This window comes from Jaculus jaculus, chromosome 5, assembly GCF_020740685.1.
Source record: "Jaculus jaculus isolate mJacJac1 chromosome 5, mJacJac1.mat.Y.cur, whole genome shotgun sequence".
NCBI classification, from domain to species: Eukaryota; Metazoa; Chordata; class Mammalia; order Rodentia; family Dipodidae; genus Jaculus; species Jaculus jaculus.
In genome coordinates, this window is record NC_059106.1 from 132,619,997 (window position 1) to 132,647,107 (window position 27,111).

Consider the following 27,111-nt stretch of genomic DNA (forward strand, 5'->3'; position numbering starts at 1 on the left):
TTATGCCTGATATTTCAAACCTGGCCATAAGACTGAGGCTAAGGACATAGCCTCTGGTGGGGATTGGGGGAAGAACTATGGCTATTAATATGCTGAGTAAGTATATCAATTTGCCTTTTAAATATGATTGTTACCGTAGATCAGTGCTACACGTAGCCTTGATCCCAGAAGTTTCTGCATTGTGCAGAGGTCAGTGCATAGATACACAGCTGACAAAAATTGCTGAGAATAAGTGACTCTTAGGTGCTCCACCCTAAAGAGAGTATCTACATCACTCCCTCCAAGGCTCAGAGACTCTTGTGTGGAAGGGGACATAAAGAACACAAACAGTAAGAGCAGGAGAATGGGCAAAGGGACTATGTAGTTCTGTCTTCTGCTAAGACATGGCTGTCACACTCAAAATATTACAGCACCTGTGATTCCTTGTACAATATTGAGCCTATCAATATTCCACGAAGGATGGAGAAAGAGCAGATAAGACCCCACATCTCCTAGAGCAGCTAAATGCAGCATAGTGCTGGGTGTGGGGAGTCATGATCTTCAGTGGTGTAGCCACTGGTAACTTATCCATACACCAGTAAACAACTTGCCACTCATGCTCATGTAGGCAACTAATTTAACACATGGGGTGGGGGTGGAATAAGGTCTGAAAGCAGGATGAGAATTAACTGGGAAGAATGGCTTTAGTTGGGAGAGGGCATAAAAGATGGCAATTGGAGAGTAATAAGATTAAGATGCATTATATACATGCATGGAAACATCAAAAATAAAAAATAATAGAAAGAAAACAACATTGATGTTTATTTTATTAAAACACATTAACAATGCATGTCTCTTGGTTTAAGACTTCATTTACCATGACTCCATTAATCCAAGGCATCCTTCACCCTTTCAAATCTATTGATTAATTGGCATTGTTGCAGTTACCTTCTTCTTTCTGGGACAAACATATGACTAGAAGCAGCTTATGAGAGAAGAGGTTTACTTCAGGCTTACAGAATCCATGGGAAGATTCATCATGACGGAAGAAGATGCCTGTCTTCATACAGCCACAGCAGAGACACAAAACCTAGCACCAGTCAGCACTAACTGACTCTAAACACACACCCAGGCCTGGGCCCCACCTCCAAGTCTGCCCCTGGTGACACACCACTTCCCACAGCAGGACTCCACCTCCTAAACGCTCCAAGCTGAGGACTGAGTAGGAAACTTAATCACAAACCCCTGAGACAATGGGGACATTTTACATTCAATCCATCTGCTCTGTGAGTTCCCCAAAGGAGTAGATACATATGTATAAAGAATAAAATATAATCAGTTAAGTGGTTGGAACTGTGTTATAAAAATCAACCACAGCTGGGTAGATGCTCAGTGGTTAGAAGCACTTGCTTATAAACCCTATTGGCCAGGTTTAAATTCCCTAGCACTCATGCAAAGCTAGATTCAAGATGTGACAAACACATCCAGCATTCATTTGCAAATGCAAGAAACCCTGGCATGCACACACACACACACACACACACACACACACACACACACGCATTTAAAATAACTAATTTTTTCTACTTTCATTTGACTATTACAGCACTAATTGCTAAACTACATTGTGCAGACTTTCTGTGCCCCCACTGTACTCTTTGATCACACAAAAAGGAACACATGAATTTGTTAAAGATGACTTCAAGATAAGCAAAACCGGGCTGATAGGTCTTGAGGAGCTAGTTCAAAGGTGATGTTACAACAAATATTTAACTGCATGTCATCTTTAGAGCCTCACTCTTCCACACCAGGATCTGTGGGTAAGGATGCAACAGGAGTTCTTGAAGGCCCTTGCTGTGCTTATTCTCTGTAGGTACAAAACTATGCAGGTAATTTGGTCTTGTCCAATTTGGTTTCAATACCACAGGAGAGAGAAAATTATATTTCCAGAAATAAAAGTGTCTGATGTACATGTTAATATGTACATCAAAATGTGAACTATACTTTGGAAGTAAATTTGTGCCCTGATACACTCTTATCAGCAGGTCATTTTCTTCTGGTATTTTACTTACTGCTTTTGTGTCAGTAAGAAGTTAATCCACAGCTACAAATACTGTCTACCACAGACTAGTAATGAAGCAGAAGAGTGGATAAGACATTTGCAGAAGGTGATAGATTTAGGGAAAGTATGCTACAGAATGTGTCTAAAGAGAAAAAAAAGAAGAAAGCAATCAGTGCTCTGTAGGAAGCAGATCCTCTGGCACGTGCCTCCTTATTATCATCTGATGATTTTTCTTCTTTTTATTGCTTGTGTCTAGACAAAATAAAATTGCTAGAGGTTTACAAAATGATTTCCAATCCAAAAATCTTCTTTTTCATGTTACAGCCCAGAGGGGATATTTTCCACTTTAATGATTTAGACCTGAAGAGACTGGTTACCAACCAACGTGGATGCAAGCAAGCATTTCATGGCTCGAGCATACATCATGTGCTGGCAACAGCAACAGGAATCAGCCCAGGGCCCCAAGTGCCTCTATCTCTGAAATAGTTTTTGATTCACTCACTGATTCCCAAGGAAGACTTTCCTTCTCAGCCTGTACTAGTTTCCCAGTAACTCCCCAATCCTAATAGGCCTTAGAGAGCTTACAGAAAGCATGATAGATGTGATGTCAAGCCATTATTTTAGCGATGCTTCAAGGAGGAAGAGAGAATGATTAATTCTTAACCTTCAGAATTATGCCTCCAGGAGTAGGGGGTACCTCAAGTTGCAGTTGGAAGAATACAGAAAAAATAAAAACTTAAGCCACTAGAGACCGTATATCATCTTCAGTATTCATACAGTATTGATGCTTTCCAAAGGTTTCCCATCATTTTGGTTTCTAGCCTAAGCCCCAAAGGAGTAGGTGTGAACAAGAGGAAAAATGAAAACCCCCACCCTGCACCAAGACTGCGTGGTCAAGCAGCTCATGGGTCAGCAGGGAGAGAGTGACTCAGGCTCTGCCCTTAGCATCATGTAAGGCATCGTCGTGTTCACAGCCCACATTAGGCGCTGTCATGAGGAATCCAACATGATTCTTAACCTCAAGAGCTCATAAACAACAGGAACATGAGTGCGTGCATCTAATGATAATTAAAAGAAAAATGATGTAATCATGGAGACAGATATTCCTTCCAATGTATTCAATATTTATTGAGTCTATTAAAGGGGCCCAACACTCTGTAAGGAGTCACAATTAGGGAGAGAGCTGCAGGAATCCTTCTGACAATACAATACTTGAAGTAGACATGGAATGCATGGAGGAGTGGTGCCTGAAGGAACAGTAACAGGAGAGATACTCACCCAGGAGTGTGCAGGAAGTGCCAGTGGGGAGGGAGGAAGGTGCCACTGTAAACAGAAGAAACAGCTTCTGCAGATAAGGAGAGGAGGAGGTCAGAGCTCAGCAGAAGAGTAAAGGGGATGGTAGACAAGGTGCTGTTCTACCCCTGGACAGCCACAAGACTCCACACACGTACACTTGGTTCAACTTACCAATATCATGAACACTAGCTACAGGCGGATTTTCATTCCTGACAGCACCTACTATCATCTCTTTGTTGGGAGGACTGTTTGCTGCAGGAACTGGGGAGAACTTGGTGGCATGTAGGAACATCAGAAGTATCTGGCAATTCCCACTCTGCACGGTTGGGGATCAAAGCCCAGGAGTCCAGCTCTGTTGCCCTTCAGTGGAGAACTCGGTGGGGCTGGCTGCACTCTCCCTGAGGCTCTCCTGAAAAGCAGAGCTCTCTTGATGGGGGGATCTAGCTTGACTTTCTCTAATTCTGAGTCCCCTTTCCCTACCTGCACTGTGTTAAGGCTGGACTCTACAGTGCTCTCTGCTTCAAGATCTACTTCTGGGGACCTCACCCTAAGTAGTAAGCACTAGGTGTTTCGAAAGATGAGCTGTGAGCTAACACTGGAAGAAAGGCAGCAACAGTGTGGACACTGGAAGACCACTTACTCGATCTAATTGGTAACCTTGAAAAAATATTTTCTGTTTCTGACTTAAATGTACACACAAACACACACACGCGCACGCGCACACACTGCAGTCCAGAGAAAATAGATGACAAAATTTCAGGTAAGGTTTCATTGTAAGATAAGTTATGGTAAATACATATTTAAAAGTCAGATAGGAGCTGGGAATATTGTTCAATTAATAGAGTGTTTGCCTAGCATGCATAAAACCCTGTGTTCAAGCCCTGGCACTGCATAAACCAGATGTAGTGACAAAAGACAAATAGATGATAGATTGATAGTTGTACAAAGATACATAAATTATAATGCATAAAATCTATTTATCTTATTGGTATCAATTTTTATAGAGTTCTTCTCTATCTATTTTGGCCTTGGCGAAAAGAGACATGTGTGCCTTTCGGGGTAAAAAAAAACAGCTTTTGGATTAAAAAGTCTTTCTCGGCCTTAAGCAGGGGCTTTGCTTATTCCAATACTTCTCCTCCCCTCTGGGTTTTATAGGACTCATGGACTTTTGTATCAGTTTTTGAAGGTGGTCTGAGTTGTGAGGTTGGAGGGGGAACTGAAAGGGTGAACTAATAGCTACAAAACTTAGAAAGCCTTCTCTGGAGAATATCTATTACAGGAACACATGATGGAAAAATGCTTTCAATCTTGAAACTTTTCAAAAAGAAAACAGCAAATCTTTTAGACAAGTCTTTCAAAACACCCTACTATGATATTCCTGCTAATCTTTTAATTTTCCTTTATTTTAATTTTATTTTATTATTTTAATTTTATTATTTTATTATTTTAATTTTATTTTAATTTTCCCTTATTTTTTTCAGGTGAATCTTTTGCCTTCCATTTCATTTTTGGTAGATTCTTGATTTTATTAAGTCCTTAAAAAATTATTCCCTAGAGAATGGAAGGGAGGAGGGTACTTAATAGGTTGGTATGGTACATATGTAAGTACAATGATTGAGATGGGGAGGGGATATAATGGAGAATGGAGTTTCAAAGGGGAAAATGGGGAGGAGGGTATTACCATGAGATACTTTTTTATAATCATGGAAAATAATAAAAATTGAGAAAAAAAATAAAAGTAAAGGAAAAAACTGTTCCCTAAAACTCAAATCAGGAAATGTATTTTTTAGCTACCTCCATTAACTCTGCCTCCTTCATTTGATCAGAGGATTTTGGCAGTAATTTCAAGAAACAGATGTGAGTATCAGAATAATCATGTCACATTCATGTTTTCTCTAAATCCACATGTTGAGTGTCCCTCAGCACTTAAGAGGAGCAATAGGTTTACCAGCTATCTCTGTGCACCAACCCATGGACTCTGACATTAAATCCTGCTGTCACTGACTTGGAAATTTAGTTCACATGCAAAGAACCACTGACCCCTCTATCAAAACTTAAATAGGCTTAGCTACATTTCTGGCACTATAGCAAATACTCAAGGTAATCAGTCTAGAAAAAGACCAGTATGGTTCTAGGCTGATGGTTCTGAAATTAAGGATTTTGCCTGCAAAGCCTAACAACTAGGTATTTAATTCCCCAGTACCCACATAAAGCCAGATACACAAAGTTTCACATGCAACTAGCATTCATTTGTAGTGCTTGGAAGCCATTATCTATTTATCTATCTATCTATCTGTCTATCATTGCTTGCAAATAATTTTTTTTAAAGACACATATATTTTAGTTTATAATTTTAAAAGTTTCAATTGCTGTTTGGTTTTCTCCATTGCTTTGGGTGAGGCAGTGCATCATGGTATGAGCCTGTGTCAGAGCAAAGCTACACACCTCACCACCTGAAAGCAACAAACAAAGATGTATTATCAGGCTGGAGAGATGGCTCAACACTTAAAGGTGCATGCAGGCAAAGCCTGATGGCCTAGGTTCAATTCTCCAATACCCACATAAAGCCAGATACACAAAGCAGCACATGCATCTGGAGCTCTTTGCAATGACAAGAGGCTCTGCCTTGCCCATCCCCTCTCTTTCCCTTTCTATTGCAAATAAATTAATTAAATTTTAAAAAGTGATGTAGTGTCGATAGTCCTATCACCCACAATGCACCACATCCTATGTGATTCAGAAGCAAGGCAGAGTCAGGTTTTGTTAGTACTTGAATGAGAGAAAGAGGAAGGGACAATGTTCTATCACATTCCCCTTGAAGAGCATGCCATCAATGACCTAAAGACCTCCATCAAACATCACTTCTTCAAAGTTCCACATCCTTCCAACAGCACCAGCCTGGGACACATGAGTCTTTGGGACATATTTAGGTTGCAAACTAAAGCAAGACTTTTTACTAGTTTCTCCTACCTCCTGGTTCCCATGTCCTGCCTCTCATCTAGTATCCCTTTCCACGTTCTTACAGCCATTTAATAATTAAATCCACATGCTATTATGTAGAATAACATGTATGAAGGCACGTTATTCCCCCTTTTCACAGGGTAGGAGAACACTTACACACATTACTTATTCATGCAGATGAGCTGGAAAATTGGATCTGGAATCCATGAATATAATGCAATTCTTGCCGGGGGGTCTTGTGGCTAACAATTAGATTGAATCAGTGCCAAAAAAAAAAAAAAAAAAAAAAAAAAAAAAAAAAACCATTTTGAGAGGCAGTCTTTTGGTAGTTTTAGAACTTAAATATTAGGTTTGCCGCTAAGGATGTTCATCTTAGTATAACATTTTTAAAAATATACAAGCACCAATTTAAAATAGAGATAAACCAATGAATGGTACAGTTGAGTACAAGTAATCCCAGCATATGCTAGGTAAGTAACTTAGGTCTTCCAAGGCAGTCGATGTTTTCTGATAATTTCCAAGCAGTAATAAAAATTCTGATCAAATGTACTGAAAGGTACATTTTCTTCACCCAGGATAAGCAGAACACTACCAAAAAGCCCTCTTTTGGTCTAAAGTATAAAATGACAGCCGTTTTATAATGCCTTGCCATAGGCTAAGTTCAGTAACTCTAATTCTTTGCTATTACAGCATGACCCTTCTCAAAAACACATAGTGACTCCATTTTCTATAGGTATCAAGGATTCTACCATTCAAGTGTCTTCCAGGAATACATGGACTTGACTTTTGCCCGTATTTCTCCCCTACTTCATACATCCTAGACCACTGCTCTACTCTAAACAAAATTGTTTCTCTCTGCCTTTGCTAAATACTTTTCTTAATTTGGACATCTTCTTCCAGTTCTTGGCTATGTTTCCATATTAGAAATAAGCTTGGCTTTCAAGGCTCAGCTCAGATTCCTTCTTATTGATGATGCTCCGTCATGTCTCTCCAGCTCAGAAGACCTAGGGCAATTATGTCTTTCTTATAGCACAGGTTACAGTAGGCTTTGTATTTATTACTTAAAATGCATGGCCTCTGCCTCCTTCTCTGTACTTCTCTGTGCTCACATCTGGGTTACCAATAAAAGATTCACAATGGATCACTTGGTAGAATGGAACATTAGAGAAGGTTGGTGTCTAAACTCTACCACTGAGTAGAGCTTAAAGGCCACAAAGAGCATTTGTAATTCAAAAACTCCATCATTTCAACAAGTCTAATAAAGAAAGCCACTTCTTTTAATGACATCCTTGTGGAAACTGTTGGACTCTGTCAATGTAATCAACTGCTAGTTTTGCAGAGTTACTCAACTGCTAGCCCTAGGCAGAAATGTCAATGTCACCATGCCCTCATTCAATTCAAAACGGTAGGCGTCAGAGGACTCCAGAACCAGCTGAAGTGTTGAAAAGCATACTCTCCACACACACAAGACAGTCCCTGGAGGCAGTTGTCACCCAAAACATTGGAACCAGGGTTGACCAGAGGATTAACTTTGGTGACAGACTGCTTCATAGTAAACCAGAAAATTGTTCTTCCACCTAGGGGTGAAAATTTGAAAAGTAAAGAGAACACTTACTGTCATAGGAGACAAATCTCATACACAGCTTGAATGACAGGTTGCCCAACCATACCATATATATAATTTTTAATTGAGTGCATTGTTATATAATCCAGATTGGTATGGATCTCATTTTTTAGCCCAGATTGTCCTTAAAATCATGATCTTCCAATGTCAGCCTCCTAAGTGCTGAGATAATAGGCACTGACTTCAAGGTCTGACTTAACCTTGCTAATTTTACAGGTAGAAATATATTGACACTCAGAATATTTTGCATAGTGTTGGTCACAAAGGATGTCTATGAAAGGTTTAGAGACCTTCATATAACCTAATGCCCCTAGTTCACTGTCTTGGGCTATTGCAGTATCCTGCACCCTTTAGTACTCCCTCTCTATGTTCCCCAAAAGAATGAATTTTATCTCTCATAAAAACTCAGTTGTCATTAGGTCCTATGTTCAGGTCAGTAATTTGTGCTTCAGATTGAACTGACTTTGTGTTGATGGATCATGGTTGTTACCTGCATCTTCAGTCAACTAAGAGACATACTCTGGGTGGTCTGGGAGCACATTTCCAGAAAGGATTCACTGAGGGGATAAAACCTTTCCTCTCAGTGGGTCTCACCTTCCAACATGTGGCCAATACAGAAAGGAGTCTGAGGGAGAAGCAGTGTTGTCAAGCAGCCTTTGCTTCTGCCAGGTAAGTGCTGCTGGAGGAGGAGGTGAAAGTGATGGTAATTGCCCAGATGACATCCTCTTATCTTATAAGACTTCAGTTCCTGTGGTCTTCCAATGTATACTGAAGATCAACGACTCTCCAGGAATCTTTGAAGCTTTCTGCGATACTTTGGGGTTGCTGGGGCACTCAGCTTTAATGACTGAGCAGCTATGGGGGTCTCATCTGCTCAAGCATGCAGATGGCCATTGTAAGACTACACAGTCCATATCCTGTAAACAAGTCTAGTGAATCCCCATTTATAAAACATAGAAATACCTTCCATCAGTCCTAGATGACTCTATGTGACCGAGATTATAATACCAGCAGAAGTTCTAGAAGAAACAGTATCATAAGGATGAATTTCTCTAATGGGGCTGCTGATATCTAGATCTGGCACTCCAACTTGACCATAACTGAAATTAATAAGGATTTTTCTGGTAATATGTTAGTCCATGGTATGAACTGTTTAGAGAATTAGGCAAAATAATTGCATGTGACATTCCTCATCCATCACCTATGAGAGGCAAGAAACTTAGCAACTCTGTAAAATTCTGAATGTTTCTGGAAGACTATGAAATGCAGAGGTACCAGTTGGCAGATTCTAGCACTTACAGATAAAGTAACAAAGAAGATAGATGGCAGATATTCCATTTCCCAGCTCCAGATGCACATACACAGTATAAAAGATGGACTAAGAGAAAATATTCTCTCCAACAATAATAAGGGTCACTTTAACATGCAATTGACTGACTTACAATGCAAGTTTAAGTCTCAGCTTCAAAGAGTGCCTGCTATTACAGGGAAGGCATTTACTGGGAAAGAGTAGAATCATGTAGCTTAGGATGGAGATGCTTTGGAGGACCCCAATGAGGCCAAGAACATTGACTGCTTAGATTTTCACGGGTATACTTTGATGCACATGTTGCCTCTCTGCTCTTACTGGCAGGTGAATGCTCACCCTAACTCCAAACCTCCGCAGTATTGACTTCTCTCCTGATTGGATTGTCATGTACCTGGCAATGAACTCCATGAAGGATTATTTTTCAAGCATGATGATGACTCTTCTTTTATATCCATCTTGTCCTTAAACAGAGCCAATGGTTTACCTTCACTGTCCATCAGAGATACATTAATTCTTCACTCTCTATATCATAACTTAGTTCTTGGCAATCTTGATTACCTGTCTCTTCCACAAGGTGTGACACTAGTCCATTGCATTGATGACATTAATCTGACTGGACCAAATATGCATAAGGTAGCCACGACTAAAATCTGGAGCCCAGAGTAGCTGAAATCTCTTCAGAAGGTCCAAGCTGTAGTGTAGACTGCTCTGCCACTTGGGCAAGATGATCCAGTAGGCCAAATGGTACTTTAGGTATAAGTTCAGTTTGGAAACTCCTCATAGGTGAGTGACAGTGGAAGCCCTTGAGATGTTGGAGCAAGGCTCTGCTCTCATCAGAAGACAACTATCCCCCACCCTTGAGACATGGATCTCTTGACCTGCTACTGGGATTTATTGGAAACTGAACACTTGACAAGAGGCCACTAAGTTACCATGATGAGCTAGGTGTTATCTCACCTACCAAGCCATAAAATTGGATGTGTATAGCAGCACTCTGCCATCAGATAGAAGCAGACAATCTGCAAGTAAAACCAAGCAGGTTCTGCAGGCACACATAAGAGATGTGAAGAAGCCACCCAAATGTTTATGGTTCCTACTCCTACTACATACAGTTCCTTGTAGTTCACGGCATGTGCCATTCACCTCAGAGAGTGTGCCCTGTGAATAGTTGGCTGCTCCGCCTGGTTTATAGATGGTTCTGCACACCATGCAGGCACCAGTATTGATTTATCTAGAATACCATGGAAGTAAGGAACAGCATATCTGGAGTGTGGGAAAAACTTGAGTGGTTCCTGTAGAATTACCATGCTGTGATTCAAGTCAATGGGAAACTAGAGCAATCCAATCCAGAGAAAATGATAAGTGGCCCAGACTCTTTAGGACTAAAGCTGTGAATACTCCCTGTAGGTAAAGAATTAAGACACACTGAGGTGTCTGCTGTGGGTAGAAAAGTACAGAATGGGTAGCATAAGAAAGCAGGTATAAATATCAGCCAAAGCCATGTGACCAGTTATAGAAATGAGGATTACTATTGTCAGGAGTGTTTCTATCCTACTCTCTTAAGAAATGTTTGTGAATCTATACACATATATTAAGCAAGTAATTGGTTTTTTACTGTATAATGTAACATTGATTGAGATAATATCAGTAGTGACATGTTGTTTGTTCTATCTTATTAAGACTAGGAAGCTTGCCGAGTGAGGAGAGCAGCTGCCATGTAAGCAAGAGTACCTGATTTCAGATACCCAAAACCTCCATAAAACCAGGCACTGTAGCAAATGTCTGTGATCCCAGGGTGCCTGTGGTGAGAAGGAAGACTGGGACAACAGAATTCATCAGAAGCTTTGGGGCCAGCTCATCCAGTAAACAGAACAGTGAATGAGAGACCTTGCCTAAGTAAGGTAGAAGGCAAGGGCAAAAGTCCTAAAATTGTCCTCTGACATCCACCCAAGTAAACCCACACATACAAATGAACATGCACACACACACACACACACACACACACACACACACACATGCACATATGCATACTATGTTATCAGATTTACGTTATGGTATTCTAAAAGAGTAAGGCTTTCTCAAGTGACTTTTCATCAATTATGGGGGGGCAAGAATGGTATATTTCCTGTTGTACATGAGACAGTAACATCATATTAGGTATAGCTAGGCTTAACTTCTTCACTTGGAAATTAAGCATGGCATATAGAGGTATGGCTGGGTGCTATGTTGACAAAGGGTGAATTTGTGACAACTGATCTCAATTATGAGTTTGATTTGATTGGATATAAAGTAAGCTTCCTCTAGGTTTAACATGTCTCTTTGCGGTTCTTTATAGGTGTTTCTAAGAGAGATTAATGGAGAGGGGAAGACCCTCTCCCAGAGTGGGCAACTCTTCCTCAGCAGTCTAAATACAATTATATCTAAAGAAAGAGCAATGTTTGAGTCTGTCTGCCTTCCCTCCCTCCTTGCTGGTGAGTGCATCTACCCTGTTGCTGCCATCCTTTACTGATGTCAGAACTCAGCTTCTCTAGCATTCCAGTGTGGACTGAAGACGAGAAACTCTCAGGAACACTCCAGACCTTCAGCACCAGATGCAGCTCCTGAGGCATCCAGCCACGTAGACTGAGCATACTCAGTCTCTCCTGCCTGAAGACAGGTATTTTCAGACTACTGAGCCTTTATTGCATGAACCAATATAATAAATTCCTTTTGTAATATATATTCATTCTGTTATTTTCCTCTAGAGAAGTCTCACTAAGACACCAAGGATCATCATGACTGTTTATTCATCAGAAGACATAAGACACCTTCCACCCTGATCTTCATTCAAAAGCTTCTTAATGAAAAGTCTATAATGGAGTAGAATTGGTGTGAGATTTTCAAGATGTGACAGGCATTTAGACACTATAAACTATGAAACATCTAACTTATGAGAAATGGTAGTAATACTTTTATTCACCTCTGATATCAAACTTCTTTTATGTCTGACAGATCTAGATGACGCAAAAAGGAAATACAATGCATACTCACAAAGTAGAAAACAGCAATAATAAAAATGAGGAAATGACAAATTTATTCATGAAAGCTAAGCAATTATATTTAATTTGTAATCATAGATAAATATCCATACAGTTTAGATTTTAATTTATTAATTTATTAATTAATTTACTTATTTATGTGAAAGAGAGAGACAGAGAAAGAGCATGGGAGCGCCAGGGCCTCCAGACACTGCAAAGAACTCCAGACACATGGGTCACCTGGTGCATCTGGCTTACATGGGTCCTAGGAAATTGAACCTGGGTCTTTTGGCTTTGCAGGCAAGTGCCTTAACCACTAAGCAATCTCTCTAGCCCTAGAATTTTTTAACTCCTAAAGATGACAATATTTTAATTTTTCAAAGGTTTGGGTCTCCTTAGGGTTCAGTCAGCCTTGTTATATAGCAGATAATCATGTAATTCATTTCATCATTTGTACATAGAACTCCTCACAGCTTCAGAATCTAGTCTCAGAGGTTGGCATTAACAAACCAAGATGTCAGTATTGGGGGATGGAAAACTGATTTTTACAAATCAGTTCAAATTACTATGCGAGGCTTGAGGTTGGTCTCTGGCTTATTTGACAATTGACACCCTGATGTAATACACCGCAAAAGAGGCAGCTTAGCCTGATAATGTAAGGTCTCGCTATAAGGGGCTTTAACATCAATTCCCAACATCAATTCCCATTCTTCTCAATTCAAAACTATTGCCCAGTAGAAATTACATTCTTTAGCCACCAGAGGGCACCATCACCAGGTACTAGGTCAAAAAAATTGCTTTCCCCTGAGAAAGGGCTAAGCATAGGACAGTTGCTTGTTGGAGGTAAAAATTAAATCCATGGACACCTTGCCTAAGGCTTGCATCTGTTTAGAGTTTGTCACTAATACTAACAATGGTATCTCCTATACATTGAATGCTACAGGACACATTATGTGAGCCTCCCAACAGTCTTGTAAGGTAGGTACTTTAATCATTTTTTTAAAATGCCAAAATTGACATGGCTCAGTAGTTGAAGGCACTTGTTTGCAAAGCCCATAGGCTCAGGATTGCTTCCCCTGTACACATGTAAGGTCAGATGCACAAAGTGGCACCTGTGGCATTGAGTTTATCTGCAGCAGCAACAGGGGCTGGCAGGCCAATAATCTCTCTCCCTCTGTCCATCTCAAATGCACATATATTTTCCTTTTTTTTTTCAGTGCCAAAACTGACCATGAATGGATACACCCAAGATGGTCACACTCTCAGGCCACACTTCCCAGACCTAGTACTAAGTAGGCAGCCCACGGTCCAGGTGAGTGCACTCCCCATGTCCATTCAACTCCACAGGTACAAGCCAGAAATACATGCACAGACTGGGGGTTAGGCACATTTGGCACTGACATCACTCCCTGGACTGTGCACCTGTGCACGTGCATACCAATACTCAAGATGGTCACATTCCCCAGCCCAGGATGCATGGAGACTGTACACACAGTGAGAAGCCTGCTCAGCTTCCAATGTGCCCAGCCCAGACCTGCTTCCCAGGCCCACCTGGATCAAGGCTGAAGAGGTCACTTAACAAAGGCTTCCAAAAATCCATTGTTCTTGCATTCTCACAAGACAAAAGGACCATCTACAGATAGGCAAACCCCAACACAAAACAAATGCACAACAAACCTAGGCAAGACATCCCCACCAAGAATGCCTAGTACCATAGTGGAAGCCTCCAAAGAAAACTACTTAGAGGAAACTCCAGAAGAATTTTAAAATGTAATATCAATAAGCATATTCAGCAGGCATGATGAAGCCATGACCAAATCCCTGAAATGAAAAAAAATGAACAAAAAGAACTCAATGGATAATGAGCTGAACTCAAAGAAGACATGACCAAATACAAGAATGAATTCCAACACATAATAAGAAAGACAAACTAATAAATGAAAATGGAATTCAATGGACAGAGATACTAAAGAAAAACCTAAGGGAAAACACACATGAAAAAAACTTATTTAAAAGGCTACTCCAGGGCTGGAGAGATGGCTTAGCGGTTAAGCGCTTGCCTGTGAAGCCTAAGGACCCTGGTTCGAGGCTCGGTTCCCCAGGTCCCACGTTAGCCAGATGCACAAGGGGGCGCACGCGTCTGGAGTTCGTTTGCAGAGGCTGGAAGCCCTGGCGCGCCCATTCTCTCTCTCTCCCTCTACCTGTCTTTCTCTCTGTGTCTGTCACTCTCAAATAAATAAATAAATAAATAATTAAAAAAATAAAAATAAATAAATAAATAAAAGGCTACTCCAAAATGTCTCATCAGAATAATAGATCAAGTGGAGCATATAGTTTTATCAGGGCTTGAGGTCAATACAGAGAAAATAGATCAGGAGGCCAAAAGCAATGACAGGTTCAAAAAAAAAAAAAAAAAAAAAACCTGAACAGTATGTGAAGGAAATCTGGGACACCTTAGACTAAAGCAAACATTCAAATCATGGACATATAAGGTGAAGAATTACAGAAAATAAAAAGCATCTAAGAAAGCATGTAATAATAAGCATAGAGAATATTTTAATAAAATTATACAGGAATATTTTCTGACTCTTACAAAAGAGAGGTTCATCGAGGTACAGGAGGTCTACATAACACCAAACAGACAGGATCAGAGTAGAAATCCCTACATCACATAGTGATGTGCACTATGGCAAAAACACTAAACAGAAAACAAAGGGAGAGTGTTTTAAAAGCTACAAGAGAAAATCAATTCATCACTTGCAAAGGTAAGCCCATCAAAATACAGCTTATTTTTTTCAGTGGAAACTCTAAAAGCCAGACCAGGTTTATAAAGGAGTATCTAACATTTTGAAAGACCATGGCTGCCAACCCAAACTACTATGCCTAACAGAATTAACCTGCATAATAGAAGGTAAAAGACTATCCACAGTAAAAGGTAGCTTCATTAATACATGAGCACTAAGCCAGCCCTACAGAGAATACTGGATGGAATATTTTGCACTGAAGAGAAGAATAAACACACTCAAGAGTCTACAGGGCTCCAATTGTAGCACACAGGCCCAACAGTACTATTTTAATCTTTATTTATTTGTCTGATTCAGAGAGAATCAGACAGAATGAGTGAGTATGGGCAGCTAGGGCTCCCTGCCACTGTAAACAAACCCCAGATACATGCACCACTTTGTGCATCTGGTTCTGTGTGGGTACTGGGAAATCAGACCCAGACTGTCAGGCTTTCCAGGCAAGTACCTTTAACTGCTGAGCCATCTCTCCAGCCCCTATTATCCACTTGTTAAAATATTAGGAATACACTGAATTCTTAACATTTTATGCATTTATGATTCCAGTTTTAGTAGAGGGCACTGACATTTTTAGACAGAGTTAGGAATAGGTACATATCTGAGATGTGACGATGTCCTAGAACCATGGTGGAAAAGGGAAGCCATATCTTTCCTTTTATTAAAGATGCAGAAACAAATCCAGGCCTGTAGATACCCAGAGCCAGCTGGAGTTGAACCACATTCTGCTGTTGTCGGAGTATTTCCACAGAGCAGTACCTCCCTATCAAAACTTAAACACTGACTCTCCTCGGTTGGGTCCTGCATGGCTTTGGGTAAGTTCTTCTGGATATAGAGTTAGGAAGAGGATTTCTGCATCATGAAGTACACAAATATTCAACTCTCTGACAGGTGTGCTCCAAGAGAGAGAACCAGTGTGCATTCACACCAGCAGTGCACGAACAGTCAGTCTCATTTCCCCACATCTGTGCCAACAAGGCACATCTGAAGTTAATACTTTCATGAGTCTGATGGGTGTAAAATGAGTCTCACTGTGGTTTTAGTTTATATTTCTCTGATTACTTTTGATGTTGAGGATCTCTCTCTCAATGAGCACATAGGCAATTTGGATTTCCACCTCTCTGACCTGCCTATTCATATTTCTTTCACCACTTCTCTTTTTTCTTGTTGATCTGCAGGAATTGCCTAACTATTCTAGATATTAATCCCTTGTAAGTTTTAAATGCTGCAATTATCTCCTTTTCAGTCTGTTTCCCGTTGTTATATATTGTATCCTCCATTAAACAAAAATTATTTTTATGCAATCCTATCCATCAATTTTTCCCTTTACCATTTTAACTTGAGGGTACTGTTCAAGAAGTAATTTCCCATTCAAAAGTGTCCAAGATGTTTTCTTGGTAAACTTGAGTTTGTGTTTATATGATGTTCATGTTTACCTTACTATTGAATATATTTTAAATTTTGTCAAACTTGATTTTTATATTTATTAAGCCACTTTTCCATATATTTCCTCTACTGACTTATCAAACTAATCTGCTATAAACAAGAATGTCATATAATTTATAATCCAATTCAAGGGATATTTGAAAGGGAAAAAAGGTATCACTTGTAATTTCATTAGGTCAACAATAAAATTTTACAACATATTGTAACTGGAATTGGTCATGACTCTTTAACTTGTCCCACTGTTCTCTTTGTCTGCCCATAAGATGGGACAAATTTTTTTTGGGGGGGGGGGCACACATTGTTTAATAGTACCTAATAGTCCAGAGGAAAGAAAACATTCCTTTTTGTTCTTCTTTTCCCAAAATTATCATTTGCTTTTTAAATTCTGCTTTTCAAAATATACTTCAAACTTAGTATTCCAAGTTTTTCTGTGGATATTTTGACTAGAGTTCCATGCATTGGTTATTAGAAAAATATTTACATCTTTATAATGTTAATTTATCCCATCCATAGGACAATGGTTTAGATCTACATTGATTCAACTTTATTGCTTCCTTTTGACAGATATGTTAATTTTTCTATGATAATCTTGTAAATTTTTATATTTGTATCTTAAAGTTTCATTGCAATATTAGTGTACGATGATCTTTAATGTAGGAATTCTCTCTAGTTTTCACACAATACTGTAGAAGATATTGGTTTTTTTCTACATATGATTTTTATTACTTGAATATTTTTCCTCTCCTATATTGATACTTCATAGTGTTTTGGTTTAATTATAGTGGTTATGTTCACTATTAGGTTAATGAGTAATAGCAGCACAATCTTTCTTATATGAAAAATATTTTAAATTCCCCTTTAAAAAAGATGTTTGTCCGAAGTTTTCATATACAACCATTAGTTAATGAGATTCCCTCTGTCCCTGAATTTGTAAAAACTATAATATAAATTTAAATTAAATTTTATTCGAAAATCTTTCTACATATTGAATGAAGTACATGATTCATTTCCTTATTAAATTAATACTGTGAAATTGGTAAGTTTTCTTCTATGTAACCTTCTGTGTAACATGATCACTGTTTTGACTCCATATATTTCCTGGAGATTTTCACATGTACATTTATACATAAAGTTATCCTGTTATCTCCTTCATAGATAAAATTTTTGTACAGTCAAAAGTCAATGCTATAGTAGCATGAGAAAATTATTGGGTTCCTTCAGTTTTCAATATTTTCACTGTCTAGGAAAACTTGCATTAAGAAGAATATTGTAGGGTGAATATAGTCACGGCACTTCTATTATGTATGCATATATGAAAGTGGCACAGGAAATGCATTATTTTGTACAGTTAGAGTTCACAGACTTTTACAAAACTTGTTTTTTTGTTTTGTTTTTAATGTGTCACCATAACTATCCATTTGTTTGGAGAGGGTTGGTGATAGAAAAAATGGATAAAGTATTCCCTCATAACTATTTCAATTTATTTTATAGTTTTCAAAACTTTCCAATCTTCTATTTATTCTGCAGGAGTGGATTTTTCTGCAAATATTGATCTAGCTCACCTAGCTTGATAATCTCATAGGTACTATTAACAATCTTTATCATCTCTTGTATTTATAATGATACATCATCATGCTATTGTTTGCTAATTTTCATGCCCTTTTATTTCTCCTGATCAATGTTGATAGTTTTCATATTTATGTCTCATACCTATTTGTTCCCTTGTATAAAATATAATTATTCCTTTTGAATTCATTTTATCTTCTCATTATTTTCATTTTAGTTTGTCTTGGATAGTGCTATACTATTGTTGTTTTGTGGATTCTCTTATAGAGAGATCCTTTAGTTTTTATTCTCATCTATATATACGTTATCAGTATTTTAAAAGCTAATAATTGTCTATAACATCCACCTACCAGACAACCATTCTCATGTACCTTTTATTTTTCCCTATACCTCCCAAAACCTTGGTTTAATTGATAATTTATTGCATAAATTATTGTCAATAGGAGAGGTAATTACTGAGTCGACAGCTTTCCTAGTTGTCTCTATTATCCACCTACTGTGCTAGAGGGCTGAGGTTTTAGTTTGGCATGCAGCCACACAGACACTGGATTTCCCAGCCTTCCCTGTAGCATGACCATGTGATAAATTCTGATCAAAAATTGAGGAAAAGTCAGGGTGATGTATATAATTTGGGCAATATTTCTTAGTGAGAAGAAACATAACCTTTCTTTTCCACTTCCTCCATCCATCTGCTCAAAATATGTGTGCTTATGAGATATTTTGGACCATAGATTAAAGCAACACCTTTACTGAGGAAAGACTGCCAAGTTATAAACAGTCAGGATTCTAAGTAATAGATGAAGCAAAACCCTCACATTAGCCCTAGACCACCCACCACTTGATTCACATGTGACAGAGAAATAACTCATCCCATGTATATTTGATATGCATACCTCCATAAAACATTACTGTAACATTGGTAGATTATGAAAACCTAAATTTTTCCTTGTAGGGTTTTAGAAAACAAAAGTTTTAATTCAAGGTACACAGATAGGATTTAATTTGTCCCAGATGCTTTAGGGGAAAATGTGTTTCTTTGTCTTTTGCAACACGTAGAAACTGTCTGCATTCCTTAGGTCATGGTCTCTTCCTTGCATTACTTCAACCTCCACCTCAATGACCATGACTCCTTTTTGGACTCTGACTTTTTTCTCTCCCTCTTAAAGATGCTGAGGTTACATTAAGTCCAATAAAACAGTTCAGGGTAACTGTCCTAGTTTAAAATCTATAGCTTCACCATATCAGCAAAGTTCTTTGTGCTATGTAAGGCAGCATACTTCTAGGTTTAAGAAATTAAGGTGTGGGCATATTTGAGGGAAGTGGTATTCTTTTATCTGCCACACTTTGTTGAAAACACCATTTCCTGAAGCCCGTTTTATAAATAGTCATGTCTAAATCCTATCGATATACCCCCATTTCCCAAACTCTATTAGTGTATTTTTATCACTTATTTTTACTATTGCTACTAGTGATATTTTAATAACATACTTTTTTAAAGAGTGCTTTTCAAAGAGTCTTCACTTGGAAAATATATTAGCATGCTATATGCAGTCTCTGCCACACCATCTTGCAAATATACATTGCCGTAAATTTCCTATTTTTCTCTCAAACATACCTCCAAAGAGCCAACAATCGATGGTGCTATTAAAGAATGCTGCCTTGCATCTGTTGTATTTCATGCACCTAAAAATGCCTGAGACAAAAAAAATTCCCTGATCAAAAGTTTGCCAAGTTAAGCTCTCTAATAGAATGTACTATACCCACAACAAAAGTAGGATAAAGGACACCAGGGATGCTATGTGGAAAAGACACTAGAGGTGTTTACCTACAACACAATGTTGTATGCCTTGACTTCAGAGACACCTATATTTGTATAAGATAGGATTGACATAAGTGTATAAATAAATATACATGACATCATTCCTGCATATATCACATGTACATGCATCATATGTCTTGTAGGGTAAATAGGAATTATTTAATCCATTTTCTAAACTTCATATAGTTTTGTTGTCCCTTTGACTTTTTATTAAATACTTTCTTCAGTCATCAGTGATGGGAAGGGATATTGAGGCCAAGTTGATACTTTAATGCTATGGTGACACATGGTTGCTCAAATTGGCTAGTTTAGGTGTAGGCACTGGTTTTGCCTCTTACTGGCTGCATGATCATAGACAAATTACGTGACTGTTCTTTGCTTTGGTTTCCTTATCAGGAAAAGAGGTTGATGATAGGGAATGCAATTCATTCGATTAATGAGTAGGCTAAGTACTTCAATAAGACACATAAGCAGGATCCTGCAAATGGGTCTGTGTGTACTTGCTGGATTCAAAACAAATGGCATTTGTAACGCCTTGGGCCAAGATTAAATGGATGCATTAAATATTTTTCTTATGTTATGGGGAAATGAGTGTAAGTAGCAGCATGATGAACTGCAGCCTAAGGGAGAGAATCACTCATGGGGACTGCCTGTTGTCCCCAGGGAGGAGATTGGGACCTGCCTTCATTCGCTCTCTGGTTCTGGGAAAAGCTATCCACTTCACAACCCAAAAAGACAGAAATAGAAGAAAAGTTCTTGTTCCCCCTTTTCTTCTTCACCTTTAAGTGGATTGCATATAGTTTATTTCTAGTCAATTTTATTGGAAATACTGATTGGAGGAATAATAAATAGAATTTGTTTTTATCTGAAAGCTAAATTATCTAATCTAGATTAACTAGGAGGAGAGGGGATTCTGATATTCTGATTTTTTTTTATATCAAAGACTATTCAAAACTTTTGCAACAAGAGTGCAAATAGTACTTCAAATATAGTGTTACCAGATAAAATATAGCATCTGCTGAGTGTTGTTACTTATTTTCATTTAGTTTTAGAGTTGTTTTAGTTTGTCTTTTGCCAAATTTGGTAAGCCAAATTAGAAGCCCAGATAATGGTTTCACCTAATCCTCTCATGTTAAAGTGGAACATAGATGAGGAACACAGTTTCTCACATCTGGACAGAATGAGACCTGGTCTGTAACTCCTTCAATTGAGGCCAAAACAGGCCAGAAGAATTTGGATAAACCGCGAAAGCACAGAAAACAGAGTGCTTTTCTACCTAGTCAAATGAAACAAAAATTTTCCTTGAGTAGGATATCAAGCTTCCAATTCACTTATACAGCACTACCCTACATTATCTTTCTGTCACTCTTCCTAAAATCATTAACCCATTAATTAAAATGGTATGAGCCTGCACAGGAAAAGCCTGTTGGATTGCTTTTGTCTATTCTACAATAAACAACAGCCCAGGGACAGATTGGCATTAATTACTTTAAAGCCTTATTCATCTCTATTGATGTGAGTTCACAGGGAATGTTTTATAGCATTAACATACTATGTTGTTTATTCCTTGCTCTCCTCAGCAGCAGCAGCATCATAAAACATTGTACCATGGGATGAACCACAGTTCTGGTACTTCTGCTTCGCTATGGAAGTCACATCTCATCCACAGATTTTTTTTAACCCTCTTGAACCAATTTAAATTTCAATAAGAAGGTATTGTTTCTCTGGCTTCCTTGTTACAGAATAGTAGATTTTATCACATTAAAAATCTCAGAATAGACTAAAAAAAAAAAAGGCTCAATTTTCAATGAGCCTATTTCCAAATTGTTCACATAAAATAAATTCTGACATCAAGCCCACTAAATCACAGTTTTGTTTTGATTTTCATGGGACACATTTATTCAGCTCCATCTCCAATAGGAAATAGACAATGATCAGGACAAGGAGAAAGTTAAATCTTCCCCCTTTGGTCTTCTGTTCCAAGACACTTATGTTTTCATTAAAGTGCTTAGCATAATTGGCTCTGCAGGCAAATTGTTTATGCTTTTGTTTGCCTTGCCCACAAGACTGAGAGCTCCTTCAAGGTGGGGGTTCAGGCTGTACCCTCATTTATACAGACATAAGTGAAGCTCATTCACTGAGCACTTGTTCACCAAGACTAATGAACTTGTCACTGCCTACTGGGCTTATATATAAAAGCTCGGATAGATACACAGCCTTTTTCACCTGGCTGCCCATGCTCTTCACTGTGCCTGTATTCATGCTCTTTTAGCTATCCTTTCTGGACATTGGAACCAAGCATCATCAGCCTTCCAACATGGACTGAAGACCAGTGGCTCTCTAGGAATCCTTCAGGCTTTCAGTGACAGATTGTGATTGCTGAAACAACCAGCTTTGTGGACTGAGTAGCTACTGGGTTCCTTGATGCTCTACCTACAGACAGCTATTGTTGGACTGCTCAGCTTGTATCCTGTAAGATAATCCAATAATCCTCCTTTATAATACGTATTCATCCTATCAGTTCTATCCCCCTATAGAACCCAATTAATTCAGAGTACTATGCAAGGGCAGCAGAGAATGACCTGAACGCATTGGAAAAGAGGTAACACATACCTCTAAGGGCTTGATTCATTGTCCTTTTATGGCTCATTTGTACAGAGAGTCACGTAAGTGATGCTAAGCATCAACTTCAAGTGTCATTATCATATGGCAAATAGAGTACTGGAAAGCAAGTCATGGAACCTGACGCTGGGTTCAGATACTTTGATTGATGTTGGGCTTCAGGACTCCCATTTTTCAAGTCACGGTCTTATGTTGCATAATCAAAGTCTCGAATTCTAGTTTCCTCTGATTTACTAGCATGTAAGTTTTCTAATATCCTCTAGACTCTGGTATACATTGAGTACCTAAGAATAAATAATAAGTATTTAATAAAACAATAAATGAACAGAAAAAATAATGATCCCTACTTCAGTCCTCAGGAGTCAGAATAAAGGTATTCCTTCACATCAAAACAGGAGGCATGATAGAAGTCCACTGTCACAATACTCATGTTTTCAAGCCTTCCAACACACTTCCATCTGGCTCTGATTTCCCTTTTTCCCAATTTGGAACAACTTTTCCTATCTATTGGAATCACTTCTTTTTTCATGTTTACGAAACATATGATTTGAGGCTTTTACATAATTCATCCAAAACACAGACTCACTAAAACTGGGTCCAAATACCATCCTCCAAAAAGTGTGGATTATTGCTTGAAGATGTAAAAATATGGCTCTGTAAGTTAAAAACCTAGTGAAGAACTTAACTTGACAATATTTTTAATCACAATAATATCCTCGATGGCTCACCATGCATGTGTTTATATTCCTATGCAGATTTTATACTGTTCTGGTTCATTATAGTCTAGTTGTTCAAGTGAAAGGAGAAAAATGATGAGAGATTTAGTACAGTTCTGACTTTCTATTTACATACCTTATGTAGCCCAGATGTAAAGTTTTAGAACAGCTGCATGCCCTAGACAGGAAGTTTTTATTGATGGCTTATAGACATTCTGAATATTAGTTGGAGATTTCAGTTTTTTTTTCACAGGATAAGAAGAGGCAGATCAGAGTAGGTTGAGGGGAAACCCAACTGTTAACAAAAGAAGGCCTGGTATATAAAAATAGTAGAAACAACAGTAGTCATTATTTTTATTTATTTACTTTTTAAAAGAAGTTGGTCATGCCCAAACAATCATGTGCATATGAGATTTCTCTAATAATTACCCACCTTCACTGTATAAGCAAACAGTCACATCCCCTCTGCTGGTCAGGTGTTTTCTAAATGTTGCACATAATTTGGCTCATCTAATACTCATAGTACCTTCACTAGTCCATATTACTTTAAAAAATTCAAAAGCCCAGAGGAATAAAGTCATTTTCGTTTATCTCCTCAGGTCCTGCTCCCATCTGAAAAAAAGAAGCAGAATCTCCAATGGAGAGTAGTGTTATCCCCAGTTAAATGGGAAAACCATTATTAATTTAGAGAAAACTCAAAGGGTGTAGACCCTCTTATATCCCAAGATTAGTGAGAACTTGACATTGGAAAGCAAAATTGTTATCTGGATATGATTCTGACTTGTTTCCCAGTCCAGATATGGTTTCCTTTCCACTGAGTGGATCCCTTAGCCAATCCAAGAGCAATTGGTTACCCATCACAGCTGCGTGCCACTGTTCCACTTGGGTGAGCATCATGTCAGGTTGTTTGCTTCTGAGTAGCTTAGACTTTGAGTTGCTCAGACAGATGTTGGCCACTTTCCCCCTGTATCTCATGCAGCATCTTCCAGCACTAGATAGGCTGACTTTCTGGGGACTGCCTCCAACCAGGTCACTCCATGGTCCGTGCTGAAAGCATATGGTGTCTTCAGCACTAAGGTAATACCATTAACCGCTGCTGGGTAATCAAGTGCTCTGACAGAAGCTGTCTTGTTTGCTTTGGGAAAACTTGGAGGTCTCTCTGACCAACAGCTTGTTGTGGAAACTAACCATGTCCTGGTATAGGGAATTATAGGCCAGCACCTAGGGAAAAGAAAAAAGGAAAAGACAGGACAAAAGAGAAGCAGGAGAAATTTAAAGTTAAGCTTCATCTCATCCTCTCCAGGGCTCTTCCAATCAGGTGCTCCCCCTTAGGTCCTGTTGAGGGTTCAACCTTTTAGTCTAACTTCTAGGATATAGGTTTCTATGATACCAGTTCAGTTTAGGTTCAGTTTTGTGTCACCCCACCACCACCACCACCCTTCCCCTTCTCTTCCTCCAAACCCTACGCTTTATATTGTTCAAGCCTTGAGATGCTGCTCAGGTATGTCACAAACTCAGGCTGATCCAGGTTAGGAATTGCAGATGAGTGAGACCATGCAACAATTATCTGTCTGTGATTGTGTGAGTTTGCTTAGTAATATATGTTCCAAGTTAGATCATTTTTCTACAGATTTCATCATTGTTTTTTTTCCTACTGCTGAGTAGAATTCCATTGTGTAGATATACCACAACTTGGTTATTCATTCATCCAATGATGGGAACATGGGTTGACTTCAGTTCTTATCTATTATGAATTGAGCAGCTATAAACATGGTTGAGTAAATATCTTTGAACTGAGGCATGGAGCTTTTAGAGTAAATGCCCAATAAGAGAATAACTGGGTTTGTGTATTCATCATTTTCAGGAGTCTTCATATTGATTTCCATAGTGGTTGTACCAGCTTACATTCCACCAACAGTGAATGAATGGTCCTGTTGCTCCATATCCCTGCCAACATTTGTTTACATTTGATATCTTAATGTTTGTTATCCTTACTGGGGTAAGGTGGATTGTCATAGTTCTTTTAATTTGCATTTTCCTAATGGTTAGGGATGTTGAACATTTTCTTTTTTATTATTAGATATGGACATATTTCATATGTAAACATTACATGTTGGTACCATCCTTTCTCTCTTTCCTGTCCTTTTTCTGAAGAGCCCTTCTTCCTTGGGGATGCAGGTCAACCTCACGGGGATTGTGGGTCATGAACGACTTACTAGCAGTAAGTTAGGGAGAAGGAATGTTGCTATGCAAAATGTCCCAACTTGTAGCTCTAACCATCTTTCCACCTCCTCTTTCACAAAATTCTCTGAGCCATGCTGGGAGCATTTTAAGTCTTCTTCAGTGATGGGCACTTAGGAGCATCTGGATCTTTGGTTTGGTAGGTGTTGAATGTCCTCAGTATCATTCTCCATCACGCTTGTGCTGATATCATGTAACTCAGGAAGCAACATTCTTGATCATCTCGCCAGTTCCTCTGTGGTTTCAATTGGGGCAGGGCTGGATTACCCTGGTACATTTATCTCCTCAAGTCCAGTTCCCATCTCACAAGGAACTCAGACCCAAGAAGTAGGCAGGATGTTGAATATTTTCTTAAGTGTATGTTAGCCATTTGTAATTCTTCCTCTGAGAACTCCCTAGTCAATTCTCTGCCCCACTTGTTGAGTGGGTTGTTTGGTCTTTTATTGCTTAGGGTTTTTTTTGTTGTTTTTTTTTTTGTTGTTGTTGTTGTTGTTGTTGTTGTTTTAGTTATTTGTAGATTCTAGATATGGGGCTTCTGTCAGTGGTATAGCTGGCAAACATTTGCTCCCATTCAGTGGGTAATCTATTGACTCTGCTTATGGCATGTTTGTCTGTGCAAAAGCTTTTTAGCTTCATGAAATACCATTGGTTGAGTGCTTGTTTAATGTCCTGGGCTACTGGAGTTTTGTTCAGGAAGTCTTTTCCCAGTCCTATATTGTAGAGCATGCCTCCTATTTTTTCTTCCAGTACTTTAAGAGTTTCAGATATTATATTGAGGTCTTTAATCTATTTGAACTTGATTTTTGTGTATGGAGAAATGAGGGGAGTCTAATTTCATTTTTATCCATACAGTTATCCAATTTGTCCAACAACATTTGTTGAAGATGGTGTCTTTTCACCAGTCTACATTATTGGCATCTTTGTCAATGATCAAGTAGTTATAATTACTTGACCTAAGGTCTGAGTCTTCAATTCTGTTCCATTGGTCTATGTTTCTATTTTTATGCCAGTACCATGCTGGTTTTGTTATTATGACTTTGTAATATAGTTTTAGATTGGGTATGGTGATACCTTCAGAGGCTTTTATTTATTTATTTATTTTTGCTGAGGATGTTTGGAAATCTCTAAAGAATGATGCTGGTATTTTTATTGGTATTATGACCTGGAATAAACCTCTCTGATAGTAGGGCTGCTAGGCTGATCTCCAACATGGTAAAGTCACTTGTTCCTTGAGAACTGAACAGTTTGCTGCCAAAATGTGTTTGTCAAACCCTAAACCCCATGGAGTCAGGCCACTATAGAAGTTTAAAGTTAAATGAGGTCAGAAGGGAGGAAACCTAGTCTGATAAGATGGGTGATCCATATAAGAAAAGAGGAGACACATCCTTGGAGAACAGACCAACAGACAGGATGCAATGGTGAGGTAGTATTTGAAAGCAGGTATGATAAGCTTCCCAGGGACCAACTGCATTTGGCACTGAACTCTTGGGCTTCCAGACTCCAGAACTTTGAGACACTTGGGATTTTTTTTTTTTTTTTTTTTTTTTTTTTTTGGTCTCCTTATCTGTGTTATATGACTGCCATACTTTCCATGGCTCCTTACGGTGGGGAGTCTCAACCATGGGTTCACTAAGTACTTTTGAGCTCTATAATTT

The 27,111-nt window shown here is 38.6% G+C and overlaps 1 protein-coding gene and 1 pseudogene across 1 annotated transcript in view; one reads left to right on the forward strand and one right to left on the reverse strand.

Annotated features, from left to right (window-relative positions):
• Tprg1 (tumor protein p63 regulated 1) overlaps positions 1 to 27,111 on the reverse strand; it is a 434,873-nt gene that overhangs the window by 288,782 nt on the left and 118,980 nt on the right. The gene's annotated exons all lie outside the window — the stretch shown is intronic.
• LOC101598762 overlaps positions 8,395 to 27,111 on the forward strand; it is a 65,373-nt pseudogene continuing 46,656 nt past the window's right edge.